Below are 14,080 nucleotides of genomic sequence, written 5' to 3' on the forward strand. Positions count from 1 at the left end.
ACTACTCACCTTGTGCTGTTCTTTCAGTGTATAAACAAGGAAATGAAATTTAAAGAAGATAAGTAATTTGCCCGAGAAAAAACAGCCAGACCGTACCAGGCTTCAAATAAAAAGTTTAGTCTTTTAATTTTCAGGTCATGTTTTGTGCTACTAGGAGCATGCATAAAATTAAAGTTATTCGTTTTATTTAAGACTAAATATCATAGTGTGGGAAATTAAAAAATCATAGTTCTTTTTGGAATATGATCTTCACAACCGTTATGTATAAATAATAGAGCCCTCTGAATCAAAAGATAATTTCAAAAATAATAATAGTCAGTCAGTGTAGTAAAGAATACTAAAATGTTATGGGTTTATCAAAATCTACATGTTGTCACAGCTTCCTGGGCCCACAGCTACCTTATAGTTAAGTATGGCCAAGTGCCTGATTTCGAGCCAATGCAACGTGACAGAAGTGATCTGTACTGCTTCCAAGCTGGGCTATAAAAACCTCCCATAAGCTGCACTCTAAGAAGGAAGAAAACCTTCTAGGAGCAGATGAGACCAAACTTTGCTTATTTTTTTTAGTGTTTTTATTAATTTTTGTGAGAGAGAGTACAAGCTGGGGAGGGGCAGAGAGAGAGGGAGACACAGAATCTGAAGCAGGCTCCAGGCTCAAACCCACAAACTGTGAGATCATGACCTGAGCCGAAGTCAGATGCTTAACCGACTAAGCCACCCAGGCACCCCAAACTTTGCTTGTTTTTGATTCTTAGTATCAATAAAGATAATGAGAGAGAAAAAAATAAAACAATTAAACCTCCCATAAACAAATCTGCATTATCCCTTCCATATCTGCTGGCTAAGTGTCAGTGCCTTGAAAAGTATATATTTAAAACAACAGAGTATTGCTACTTTGGACTGCTAGATGAATTTATAAAGCAGAACCCACAGCCCCTCCAACTATTGGATTTTACATGAGCAAAAACCAAACATCTTGTTAGATTAAGTCATTTATATTTCAAGGTTTACCTGCTACTATAATTAGTGTTATCTTACATAGAAATTTCAGTCAGAGTTGGTAGTAACAAAAAATATAAAATCTGTGTTACTGGCAGAAGAAAACTAGGAAACTAATATCAGAAGCTAGGCAAGTGAATTATCAAGTTAGGCAGTGGGAAAATATTCAGTTACAATGATGCTGATGATATTTGCAGAGGCAAACCACACACCTTCCTAGCCTGTGGCTCTAGTAGAGATTGGAAAACAGAATTACATTAGCATGCATTAGATATTAGTAACTTTATGTAGCAAGCTATTAGAAGAAGAAATGACCACAGAAAACACTTGCAACTAATTTGGCCATCTAATAAAGAATTGGCAGTCTTTGCATATTAAAAGATTAAAGTAGGAGTGCCTGGCTGACTCAGTAGATCATCCTTAGGGTTGAGAGTTCAAGTCCCACGTTGGGCATAGAGTTGACTTAAAAGTAAATAAAAATAAACAAGAGATTAAAGAAAAGCATTAAATCTTTTACAAATATATATAAATTTATAAATATATAAAAATATATAGAGAAATCTTTTATATATATATATATGTATATATATATATATATACATATATATATATATATAGTATGAGTGTGTGTGTATGTATGTATATATATAGAGAGAGAGAGAGTAGAAAGGAAGCCTCCAAAAATTTAAATCTTTGAAAATTTGGGCATGCTTATCTCAAAGATTAGATTCCAAAGATTAGAGAATAAGATTTTTTTAATTGAATCATTAAGGATCTGATAATATAATTATGTGACAAAGTTTAGATTGAGCTGGGCCCTCAACCCAAGGCTGATGTCCCTAAGGTAAATGTCATTGACTAGAGAAAAAAAAATTGTGATGAAAAAGAAAATAAATTAATTGGATTTAAGAATCATGTCTAACAAAGAATTGTAGCTGTGAGTACCAGCATATTGAACTAACTACAAGCAAAGAGAGGAAAGTCTTAGTAACTTTAAAGGAAATTATATTGCCAAAACAGCTATGAGTTAAAACTTAAAAGTCTTTGGCTGATTAGTTTTCTATTCATTTGTTTATTAGTTTATTGATGTGGTTTTTTGAAAAAATACCCTGAAATCCTTTGAAATTTAAGAGTTAATGTTTATTTAGACATATCACCTATATGACAAATTCTTGATGTAAATGATTTTGAATTTCCTATTGGCCAAAATATGTATCACATATTTTTTACTGTAAATCCATATAAATGATGTCTATTTGTGAATTTGTATCTTTAAACCTTTTTTCCTTTGCCCCCACCTGCAAAGCAGAAACATTGCTAGACATAAAAATATTCATGATGGGAATATTATTATTATTATTGGATTTGTTTTCTTCTCTTGGTGACATTTGAAGTTTAAGCCTAGACATAGGCTCCTTTCCTTCTCTGAATGATCATGTATGATGAAATAGCAAAAACAGAAAATATACTTTCTTTTTAAAGCCCTTGGCGGAGAATTAAAACAACTCTTAAGCCACCCAACTCATACAGACAGGAAGTACGCAGCAAAAAACTCTGGAGCCCTCAACTCCCACTACAAATGTGGCCATGTCACGTCATGGACCAGCGACAAGCCCCAGATGGCAGAACCAGAGACCACAGAGGACAAGGAAGTTCCTCTCCGAAAGCAAAATTGAGTTCTAAGCAAGGAATGTCACTCACAGCCAGGACTTCATAACAGCTGTCCAAAAGGATTTCATCATTACCGTGGACGGCAATTACTACGTATAATGCAATTTTCTGTTTTCTGAATGGGCTATTTATTACAGTCATCCTGTCTCTATTCCACCATGCACATTGGCTAAAGTGGAGGAGACAGAAACCTTGCAACTAATTTAGCCATCTAATAAATCATTCGCAATCTTTATAGATTAAATGATTCAAGCAAAACATGAAATATATATATATATATATATATATATATATATATATATATAGTTAATGTCTAAACGATATCTAATTCAGGAATTTCCAAGTCTTAAGATCTGTAATATTTTCACATCCTCCTTAGTGAAAGGCTTTATAATCAAGGTCTTCATTAAACTACTTTAGGCTACTTTCCTTGTCTCTGCCTATAACCTCTTTACCTACCAATGATATTTGTCCAAAGACTTCCTAATGTCCTTCCAGGTCCCACAATTCAGTATAAATAAAAGGAAGCCTGTAGCTGAAGAAATAGTCCACTGTGTTAGTTTATGTCAGCCCCTGCCCCTGCCCCTACCCCCTTACCCCCTCCAAGCAGACCCTGAGATAAAGATTTGAGTCCTCAGAGTTTATTTGGAAGGTGAACCCAGGAGATACTGTGAGAGAAAGGGGAAGTGAGAAAAGGAAGGGAAGGAAGCCGATAAAAGGTGCTTTATCAAGTAATTTGCCCTTGAATGGCTACAGTCTTATGGCCTTAGGAAACTAAGAGATCCTCTAGAATGTGCACCTCACTGCCATCCCATCCATGGATGAGAGAATTCCTCTGGGTCTCACTGAGGACGCTCCTTCATGGCAGCATCTTCCCAGTACTCTGAGGCTGTTGCATGCCCAGGCAGAGCAGACTCCATGGGCCAGAGAATGCCCTCAGGCAAAGGGAAGCAGTTGCCAGCAACTAGAAGCCAAACCAAATTAATACATAACTGGTGAGGGGCAAGGTGATGGTAATCTCATCTATACTAAGGAAAAGTTATTATGTTATGAGTTGTTTTGGAAGCTGGATATTGAGTCTATTTTGATATACAGCATGATGCTACTTTGCTAATATTTTGGTAGAAAGAAACTATTCTTCATTTTATCTGAATTGTGAAAGGCAAAGTCGTCTGGGAATAAGTCCTAGATAGGAGGTTAACTGATAATATTTTCTGAGTACCACTAGGAATGCTGATAGGAAAGTAGTTTCAGATACTTTAAGCTTAGCTGCTTCTAACTTACTCTGTGTTCTTTCCCTGCCAAATTCCATAGTGAATAGAGCAAACATTGAACATTCAGCCTGAGTGAGAAGACTTTGGGATTGCAAACCACCAAGTTGGGGGACTTCTTGCCCCTGCAGCTTAACTGTAACAGATATCTTCCATTTACCCCTTCAGTTAAATTCTCCACCCTCCTCTGCTGCAGGAAGCCAGCCTGTAAAGAGTATACCAATGAGCTGTCTTGCCCTCTGGCTTCTGCGTGAGTTCAACCACTAGAGACCTGGCAGGAGATTAGAGGGAGAGAAGAGAGTGGGAACAGAGTATTCATAATCCCTTAACTCCCTCTCTGTGGGTCACTGTGAGTTGCTGGTTCCTCCCCATAAAGATCATGGCTCTTCACAAGGTGATGCCTCCACAAGACTCTCCTTCCAGGTAATTTACCTCTTCAGATCTATAGGTGGAAATTGGCTCTGAGTGACTAGTATTGGGGTACTTCTCCTTGATGGTTCTCCTATATCCCACCTACATTTTCACAAATGGCCCCTTTATTAAATACTCCTTGAAATATTCTTTGGAATGAATCATCTATTTCCTGCTGGGACATCAACTGATACATTATTCTAACCTATACCATCTGGTTTTGTTTTTCTGTAATAAAACATCACATCATGATGGCATTCTTCCTGAACCACTGTGGTTTCCACTGCATTCAACCTTGCCAAAATCAAGGAAGAGACTGGGAGATCTAAATTCCACTGTCATCTCAACATTATTTATGCAATAGAACTCTTTCCGCAGACAATGATGTCTTTATATCTGAGAGAGCAAGTGTTCCATCCAAATTGCATATCTATTGCTCCATTGACCAACCCCAACCTATTTTTTAAATGCAGTACTGATTCTTTAGTACTTTAGGGAAGGTTTCTAATGTAAGATCTTTGATATTATTTCTTCTTCCCCATGTTACTCCCTCAACTCTACCCCAGGTTGAGTCTGTTTTTGTTTTACGTGTGGAAAGGACAATTTTCATAAAAGTCATATTTGTTGAGAATTGATTAGTAATTCCAAATAGTGGATCTTAGTAGGAGGTAAGGACTGACATGCTTCAAGTGTTATAAATCAATTCATTAAGTCAAGGTAAGAATTGAACAGATTATTTAACTACTTGGAACCAGGGAAGACTTGTTTTATCCCACACTTAAGTGTTCAACAACATCACCTAAGGAAAATTATAAAAGGATCTCAAATATATGCATTACAATTTCAAAAAGAAACAGAAACTAGTAAATTAGAGATTATCATCTATGGAATATGTTCAAACGCACTGTTTAACAAGCCTATATTTAAAATTATTATAAGTGAAAGTAATTTTGCCATTACAGGTAATTTATGTTGTATGTAAATTAGACTTACCGAATCATCTTATAGAATTCTAGTCCAAGTTTGTTAAAGACAAATGGATATTTTTTTTCTCCTACTGAAAATTACCATTTTGTTTTTCCCTCCTGAGCATTGCTTCTTTACCCTTGAATGCCACTATTTACATAGTGTTTCACAATTTAAAATCCTTTTCACATACAATGCTGGTTCATCTAACAGTCCTTTGAGCATCTAATGGCAATAATAAGCACTCTCTCTAGAGTTCTGTTCATGGGCCTATATACATATACTACTGCATTGCAATTATGGAAGGTTCATTGATTTCCTAAAATCCATGCAATGGTGAATAACTCCTGTAATTTATAAGTTAATCCTCACAACACTTCTATGAGATAGGTTTTGTTATTCCCATTTTTCAACTGAAAAGATTAAGCCACAAAGAAGCTAAATGATTCGCCCAAGCGAGGCAGAAGAATTTGGTGTTAAACTCAAACCTAGCACTATATCAAATGTGCTCCCCTTTGTCCCATGACGTCCTCCTACTTCGATTAGTGTGGGTCATCACCTATATTCCACTATAAAGCATTTTATGTCAATAAGGTAGAATCAATATTTATTGAATGAGAATTCCAGGATATCTAAAGTTTTCTGAATAAGTTACGGGCTAATAATCTCATCTGATCTTCAAATGATAGCTCCATTTTTATTTTAGATTCAATTGAATTTCTGGTCTATAAAGCATTTTCAGTTTATCTTACGGTGTTATAGAAAGTTAAAAGGCAATATGTATGCCCCAAATATAGATTTGGCTCATTATTTCAACACTGTTTCCTCTCCTCTGTTTGCCTCTCAGCATTCATGCCCAACCTACCACCTTGGACTCTGGACCCACTGCCTTGACCTACTGATATCCAAGTGTCGGTGTGGGGAAGAGAATGACGAAGATACTTGACTACACATAAGAAGACCTGATTCTAATGCATTTTGCCACTTAGCAGGTGAATTACCTTAAGTAAACCACTTATTTTCTCTGAGTAATAATTTCCTTACCTGAAAATGAGGATGATATTGTCCACATCTATGTCTCAGGGCATAGAAAGTATCCAACAAGATATACTGCCTGAGAAAGCGCTTCAGAAATGTTTAAAGCAGCACACACTTAGGTTGCTGTTATTAGAGTCAACAAAGATGCCTCCATCAGCAAAACCAGCATTAAATTTTTTAAAAGTAAGAATAGTGAGATTATTCATCCATTACATTACTCACTGTAAATGTCCAGCCATCACTATTATGTTCTACACGTTGATGCTGCTTTATTATAAGAAACTGACTACATTGAGCTCACTCATCCAGCCAACTTTGCAGAAGAGCTTGTGTCCTGGTTCCCAAATTGAACATAAACCAACACATGAGTCACTTAACAAACTCAGTGACCTTGCATGATGCAGGGATTTATCTAGTGAAATTGTATGGTAGATTTACTGTCTGGCATTAAATTACTATTTCATTATAAATAGCACCAACTTAATTGTCTTTAAAAAGTAATCTTCAGTAACATCTTTAAATAAAGAGGGATCAATTACTTCTCAATATATGTGGGATTTTTAAAGATATTGTTGCATAACCTGTTTGGTAGATTTCTCAGAATTTTTTAATGCAGTAAAGGTTTTTACCAACTTTCTTGCGTCCTAATGGTTGAGTGAACAACACTGCAGTATGTCTTTCAACACATGGATTAAGCCCTTCTGTAAATGAAGCCAGTAGAATTATATCACTTGAGTACAAAACATGCAAGGCAAATATAAACTATGAGTAAAAATCAAAAGGAGTCAGAGAAGACCCATAAGCAACTGTTTTCCAGGACTATAAAATCCACTTAGGGAAACTGGCTCTGGAAAAGCTGAAAAAAATAGTGAAATTCCTAGTGTTTTACAGATCTTTTTAAAGAAGAAATTAAGCTCAAATGCAATTCCTTGAAAAGGCAAGTTTTATTACATGATGGCTAACCTGTGACTCTACCACAAACAATAACTGCAGTCACTTCAGTGACTTTTTACATTTCATAGTCAGGTTCTCTTAGGTTGCAAATCTGTAGCAATTAAAATGTCCATGAATAAAACAACTGAGGATAGTAATCTCAGGCTTCAAACATGTGTATACAAAGTTTTCTCATTTTATATTTTCTTTAGCAACTCATTACTAGTATGCACCCCCAGTCAGTCTCATGGTCAAATTCAGGATTAATCAGTCAGTGCAGTGTTTTCTCCAGCTATGACTAACCTGAAGGTTTTCTGTACTCATTCATTATCCCAGAGGTGGCATCTCAGTGTCAAGGGATCTACTTAGTATCACAGCATCAGTGGGAATGGAAGGATGTCTGGCTCTCAACCACCACCTTCTCACCATGGTCAAATGTTGAGACATTCACACCTTATCTTCTTTCTCGCCATTGGTATCTAGTATTGCAATCTCCCCATTCCCACCAGGTCTTGGATCATTGCTCCATGCAAGTCACCTTGCATCCTTGAAGCCCCTGCTGAGAGGCTCCTTCATGTCTACCAGCTGTCTCTCCACTACCAGTGTGCCCCTCGAAAGAGGGAGCGGAGAGAAAGAATGTTATGTAAAATGTAATGTTGATGTATAGACTTTAGAAATGACTCCTACTCTAAAGGTGCTTGCAATCCAAAGAAAGCATTAACTTAATAGTTCTCTGTTTTTCTCAGAGTGGCCACACCAAACTTTACCCACTTGAGTATGGGCTTTGAATTCAGATGGCCGGGATCAAACCCAAGCCCTACCTGTGGAAGAGTTTCTGGTTTTACTTTGGATATCCCATCGATGCAACAAATTGAACAGTAGCCCCCTCATAAGGTTGCTCCACAGATAATAGATCTAAAAATAATTAAAACATTGTCTCGTGTCTAATAATTTCTAAAGAAGTCATCTCCACTCTCATCATCATTATATCTCCTTCTTTCCATTCCCTCTTTCACCCACTCCCACTCATAGAAATGTGTCTGGGTTGATGGCTCCAGTGAAAAAACAGCGGCGCTAACACTGAGTTAAATAAGTGGGACACCACGTTGGTCAGGAGAAGACATTTTTACCAGATCCCACGTACTGTTCGCAATTCTGTCATGTTTGCCTATGAGTGTATAGCATTCTTTATTGCTCTGCAAAAAAATTTTCCCCAAATTCCTAAAAGATATTCTTTCAATGTGAACACAGAAGGCTAACATTTGGATCCAGTCATTAAAATCTATTTAATTTTATAACCAGAAGCCGGGGTGGGATATTTGAAGTAAGAAAGGAACGCATGAATTCTGTCAGCTTTCATCTGTTTCCTTTCCTAAAAGTATCCAATTGTAAATCCAAAGAACTAGTTCTTCCTAAGTCGTGGAGTGAAAAAGCTCCAAAGATTAAATCAATCCAGAATCACCTCATGGGTAACGAGCCCAGTAAGTTAATTACAGGATTCTTTGTTGCTTTTTTTTTTTTTTTTTTTATTGTGGGTAAGAGTTCTTGATGCAATATTTTTGGTTAATTGAAGATTTTCTTTAAAACTATGCAAGACAGCCAGCAAATAGTGCATTTATGTATGTAATAGAAATGGTTGTAATATATCATTAAGGCACTCCAGGGCATGTTTTATTGGTTCATTAATACAGTACATGCCTTAGGTGTATTCAACCACTCGGGGCCTATATTAATGGACCAATAAAATATACCCGGGAGTGCCTTAATGCCACCCTAATATGGCTAAGTTTAAATTAATTTTTTCAGGCTTATCTTTTTAAAAATCATTTTTCCCCACTTGGGAAGATAGATTCCTTTACAGGGGGAAAAGTTCATGGTGACAGAATAAGAAGAAGCAGGATAATGAAAATCTTTTTTGTTCCATCAGTTTTCTAAAATGTTTCATCCTTTCAGATCCATTTCTAATCGTCTGCATTCTACATCCAGTGTCTTCCCACATCTTCCATGGAAATCAATAATCTTATGGCTAAGATCAGGGAGATAACAACTATTCTTGGAAGTAACAGAGCAACGTGCCAGCAAATGTCATGTCTAGCTATAAAAGCCAATCACCTTTCAATATTCTACCTGACCAGGACAAATGCTTACACTGGTTTAAGGAACAGCTTTTCATCTACCTCCTGTCACCTTGTGTAATCAAGGAATCATGCTTCCCTACAAAAAGAAAAATATTCTTCCCAATCATCCACATTATACTTCTCTTTCAGCTTTACAAAAGTTCTTGATTTCCACTTTGGTTCACTGAGGAATCTTCTTTAAGAAGAGAAATGTGGAGAAGAAAGAAAAAGCATTGAATCCAGTTGAATAAAAATCTTGGTCTTACCATTTACTTGTTCTGATACTGATCTGGAAGCTTCTAGTTCCTCCTCAGCAAAATGTGTACAATAATGTCTATCTCATAGGAATAGCATGAATGTTAAATGAGAGAATTCATGTAAAACACTTGGTATAATGCCTGGCATGTAGCGACTACTGGATAAGTGTTAAGTTTTATTAACCTGTGAAATGCTATGGAAGAGACCAAGGTGAATGCAACAGTTGAACAGCATGAACTTCCTAAAGAAATGCTGAAAAGTTGAGCATCCTGTCTATGAAAAGCAGATCTCCCTCACTCCTTCCTGTTTTTCTTTTCCTATTACCAGTGAGATACATACCTTTAAAGGTTACTTAAAAAACAAACAGAGTGTAATCCAGGACTTATAAATGCCATAAGTAAGGCCTAGTCTGTGGGGGTGGGGTAATGGAAAGCCTGTCACCATCTTCAAAGAGGTTGTCCGTTACTTGGAATAACCATATAATATGGAAGAATATAAAATAACAATACAAGATTGATCAATTGTAGGTGCCACCTAAGTTTTAATTCATTTTGGACATAATGGAAGAAAGCTCTGTACACAGGATTGATCAGAAAAGGAGTCAGCCGGCCAGTAGGATCTATACAGGCCCGTTTGCTTAGTGAAGAAGGAAGTAAACATTGAAACCGGCCATGGTGAATTCAGAAGGCAGAGGTGGAAATATTCCACAGTGGGGAATGAAACAAAGGTATGTGTAACATTGAAACTGGCCATGGTGAATTCAGAAGGGAGAGGTAGAAATATTCCACAGTGGGGAATGAAACAAAAACCAGCGAGTTTTTGAAGAATGACCTTTGGGGCACTAGCAGGAGATGCAGTAGGCTGGGTGGTGTGGAGAACTCTGCCTTTCAGGTGATGATGGAAAACCAGTGTAGGGGTTTGGATCAGGAAATGTCCTGAAATAAAAGCAGTATTTTTTAAGTAGTCGAATTACCAGTCTGTCTGGAAAGTGGAGTAGAGAGAAATGATACCAGAGGCACCAATTGAGGGAATATTATTCTATACTATGTTTGAATTCGGAGGGACCTGTACAAGTTGCTGAAGGGAAGACTGAAGAATGTGAATGCAAAAAAAAAAAAAAAAATGTTTGTGATGAGCATTTGATTGTGGTATGCAAGAGAGAGGAAAGGTAAAAGAACAACTGAGAGGCTGAAGAAATGGGAGTGTTAAATAACTATTTGCTCCATTCAATTTGCTTATATTCCATTTGCTTCGCTTAGAAATAATTTTCCAAGTGCTTGTTCTATGAGCTTCACATGCTCTTGAGTAAGAATAAAACAGGATGAATGGCAGAATAGAGCCAATGTCATTATTAGGAAATACAGTTAAAAGGTACAGGGGCGCCTGTGTGGCTCAGTCGGTTAAGCATCCGACTTCGGCTCAGGTCATGATCTCGTGGTTTGCGAGTTCAAGCCCCGCGTCGGGCTCTGTGCTGACAACTCAGAGCCTGGAGCCTGCTTCAGATTCTGTGTCTCCCTCTCTCGCTGCCCCTTCCCTGCTCATGCTCTGTCTCTCTTTCTCTCTCAAAAATAAACATTAAAAAATTTTTTAAAAAAAGTACGTACCCCGACAAAGGTGGGTCAGTCAAGTGCATTAATTTTATGTCTGAAGAAAACCACTTTGTCAATGATCACAGCACAAAGTATGGCAAAACTTGAACACGTCATTGAAATGTTTCTGTCATTTCAAGTCATGCCATGCTTCATGCATTTCCTTCATTTTGCCAAAATGAGTCCCTTCCTCTGTGCTCTGTCTTCTCCTTTCTGCTTACCTAAATAATATTTACTCTCGAAGGCCCACTTTATCCAAGAAACTTTCCCTAACTACTCAAACAGGGACTGAGCCCCCTCTCCCTCCTTGAAGTCCTAGAGCCCTTGCTGAATTAGCCACCTAAGTTAGCACTTAATTATGTATGTCTGCAACACACAAGTCTGTGTCACTCTCAGGGTGATTGTGCTATAAAATACTGTATCACCACTTATTAATTCAAGTAAAATATTAATTTCTTAGTTCAAAGTTACATGTCATTATAAGCATTAACTGTAACTGTCATGGAAATAGGAAAAGTGTCATTTATTTTTATATTTTTGCAAAAATTACATGAAAGAAACTTTTCATAAATACCTTATGGCTTTTTGGGATGTTTACACAATTATTTGAACAGTTAAGAAAATACATACCTTTTTGTTCAAATATCTGCCTCAACTCAAAGATGACAAGGCCAGGGGGGGTCTCATTGACAGTTCACAGGGGCGTGTGTTCCAGACAGCCATAGTGAGGTGAGCTGGGCATGAGGGTAACAAAGGTCTGCCCATCTGAGGTTGTACAGAGTAAGAAAACCCAGAACGTTAGAAGAAGCCAAAATCCATTAAGAAAAGCAATGAGTAAAAGCCAGAGAGAACAAAATCTGAATGTGGAAGCCAAAGAGCCGGAGGCACATCAAAGCTGGGGTGTATTGCCAAGAGTGAGAGCTGGAATTAGTGAGAAACCCAGTGATAGCGTATCAGCTCTGGTGTTGAAAATTTCAAACAATTGCTTAAAAATAGCTTGGAGAATCTGAGGTAGACTTAATCATACTGAGTAAAGGATACTTTTCTAATATTTCTTGGCACTTTTGAAATCTGTTTTTGAATGTGTTTGTATTTGGGGGGACCCAGCCTCATGGGTTAATCATGAATTTCAATAATTTGCCCCAAATTCAAATTTTTGAAATGCAGAGTTTCTATGTGTCCTACGTATAAGTTAAAGTTTTTCACTACCTGTACAAATGTAAAAAAACGACATGTCACCTACAGACGTTGAAGCTGACAACATATTTTAGTAATCAGAGCACGCGATTCATTCTTAACTGAAACCTATCAGATTGGAAGACAGGAATTTTATAGATTTCCAGGCACATGGCTCAGATTTAATTATCAACTAAGAATCTCCAAGCAAATTCCAGTTTTGCAAATAGCTATTTAAGACTATCTCATAGAACCTGAAAATTTCCCCCAGTCATCTCTATAACTTAGGCTCAAAAAGTAGATTTGTCACAGATGGTCTTTTACACTACCATGGAAATAATTGTTCCAATCTTTCTGGAAGGCAATTTGGCAGTTCATATTAAAAGCTTGCAAATGTCCTTATCCTTTGACAACGAAATCCTGTTGTGCTGTTTGTGAATTTTTCCCAAAGAAACAGTTACGAATGTGTACAAATATGTCTCCACAATGATATTCATTGCATCAGTGTTAATAATAGCTAAAACAACCAAAAATCCAAAGGTATAAAATAGGAGTGTGGTGAAGTACACTATGAAAAATCCGTATAATGAAACTAATTAGCAGAAACAAAATTGTTGTGGAAGAACATTTAATGAATACAGATGCAAGTTACAAACAGCGTACAATGGCTGATCCTCTAAGAATTAATGAAAGAGAAAGAACAAGTTGGCCCAAGCTATTAATATTTTTTCTCTCTCATTGTTTTTAGAAAAGTTGAGTTCCTTCAAAGGTGCCACATGATCTGGTTCTGACCTGCTGTTCCAGCTTTGTCTCTGCCACCTTCCTTTTTGCTCACCACTCCCCAGGCATTTGGGCCTCTGGGAACTTGCCAATGGCCTTCCATCCTCAGGGCCTGGCCACTCACAGTTCCTTCCATCTAGAATGTTCTTCTCCCATTCACCACTCCTACCCTCTTACCCAGGCTCTGCTCAAACTTCAGACTGAAACACATTGTCACAATATTCACCCCTTCCCCTAGTCTACAATAGGTCCCCATGTCATGCATCCTAAGAGAACCTTGGACTCTGTTTTCATAGCATTGGAGTCTGTTGCAATCATAGAGTCCTTTTGTGATTCTCTGTTTAATATCTGTTACCTCTGATATTCTATAAACTCCATAAAGGCACAAAATATGTATTGTACGTATTAGGTACTCAAATTGTTACAGAGCATAGGATAAATGGATAAAATTATGAGTATTATTTATTTTCCTCTCTTGTCATTATAAGTTTTTGTAGCAAGCGTGCATAATTTCTGTAATAAAAAAACAAAAAAATCTAATTATAAAAAAAGTTGATATGAAATATTCTAAAATTAAAGAAAATTAAGTTTGGGAATGTACTCGTATTATTCAGGTTATATCAACACCCCAATTTGCTTGCTAATATAAACTAGACCGTGACTTTGAAATCAGGGTTTTACATGTTGAAACCTCGTCACACATTTTAAACTTGAATTTGACTTCATATTTTTTATTGTTGCTTGTTGAAAGGATTTGTTTTATTTTGTTTTGTTTTGGTTTGGTTTGTTTTATTAATTTATTTTCAAGTTAGTTAACATACAATGTAGTCTTGGCTTCAGGAGTAGAACCCAGTGATTCATCTCCTACATA

At 36.9% G+C, this 14,080-nt stretch overlaps 1 long non-coding RNA gene across 2 annotated transcripts in view; it reads right to left on the reverse strand.

Annotated features, from left to right (window-relative positions):
- Window positions 1-13,430, reverse strand: part of LOC123609702 — a 33,720-nt gene extending 20,290 nt beyond the window's left edge. The window contains exons 1-3 of one of the 2 annotated variants that reach the window (XR_006717913.1): window positions 13,222-13,430; window positions 11,884-12,018; window positions 10,192-10,599 (exon numbers count right to left, since the gene is read on the reverse strand). This is a non-coding gene — a long non-coding RNA (uncharacterized LOC123609702). Of the gene's footprint in view, window positions 1-10,191; window positions 10,600-11,883; window positions 12,019-13,221 lie in introns of those variants that run through there. The other variant, XR_006717912.1, reaches the window with a different exon arrangement.
- Window positions 13,431-14,080: the final 650 nt, after the last annotated feature.

The sequence above is a fragment of the Leopardus geoffroyi genome, chromosome B2 (assembly GCF_018350155.1).
Source record: "Leopardus geoffroyi isolate Oge1 chromosome B2, O.geoffroyi_Oge1_pat1.0, whole genome shotgun sequence".
Lineage (NCBI taxonomy): Eukaryota > Metazoa > Chordata > Mammalia > Carnivora > Felidae > Leopardus > Leopardus geoffroyi.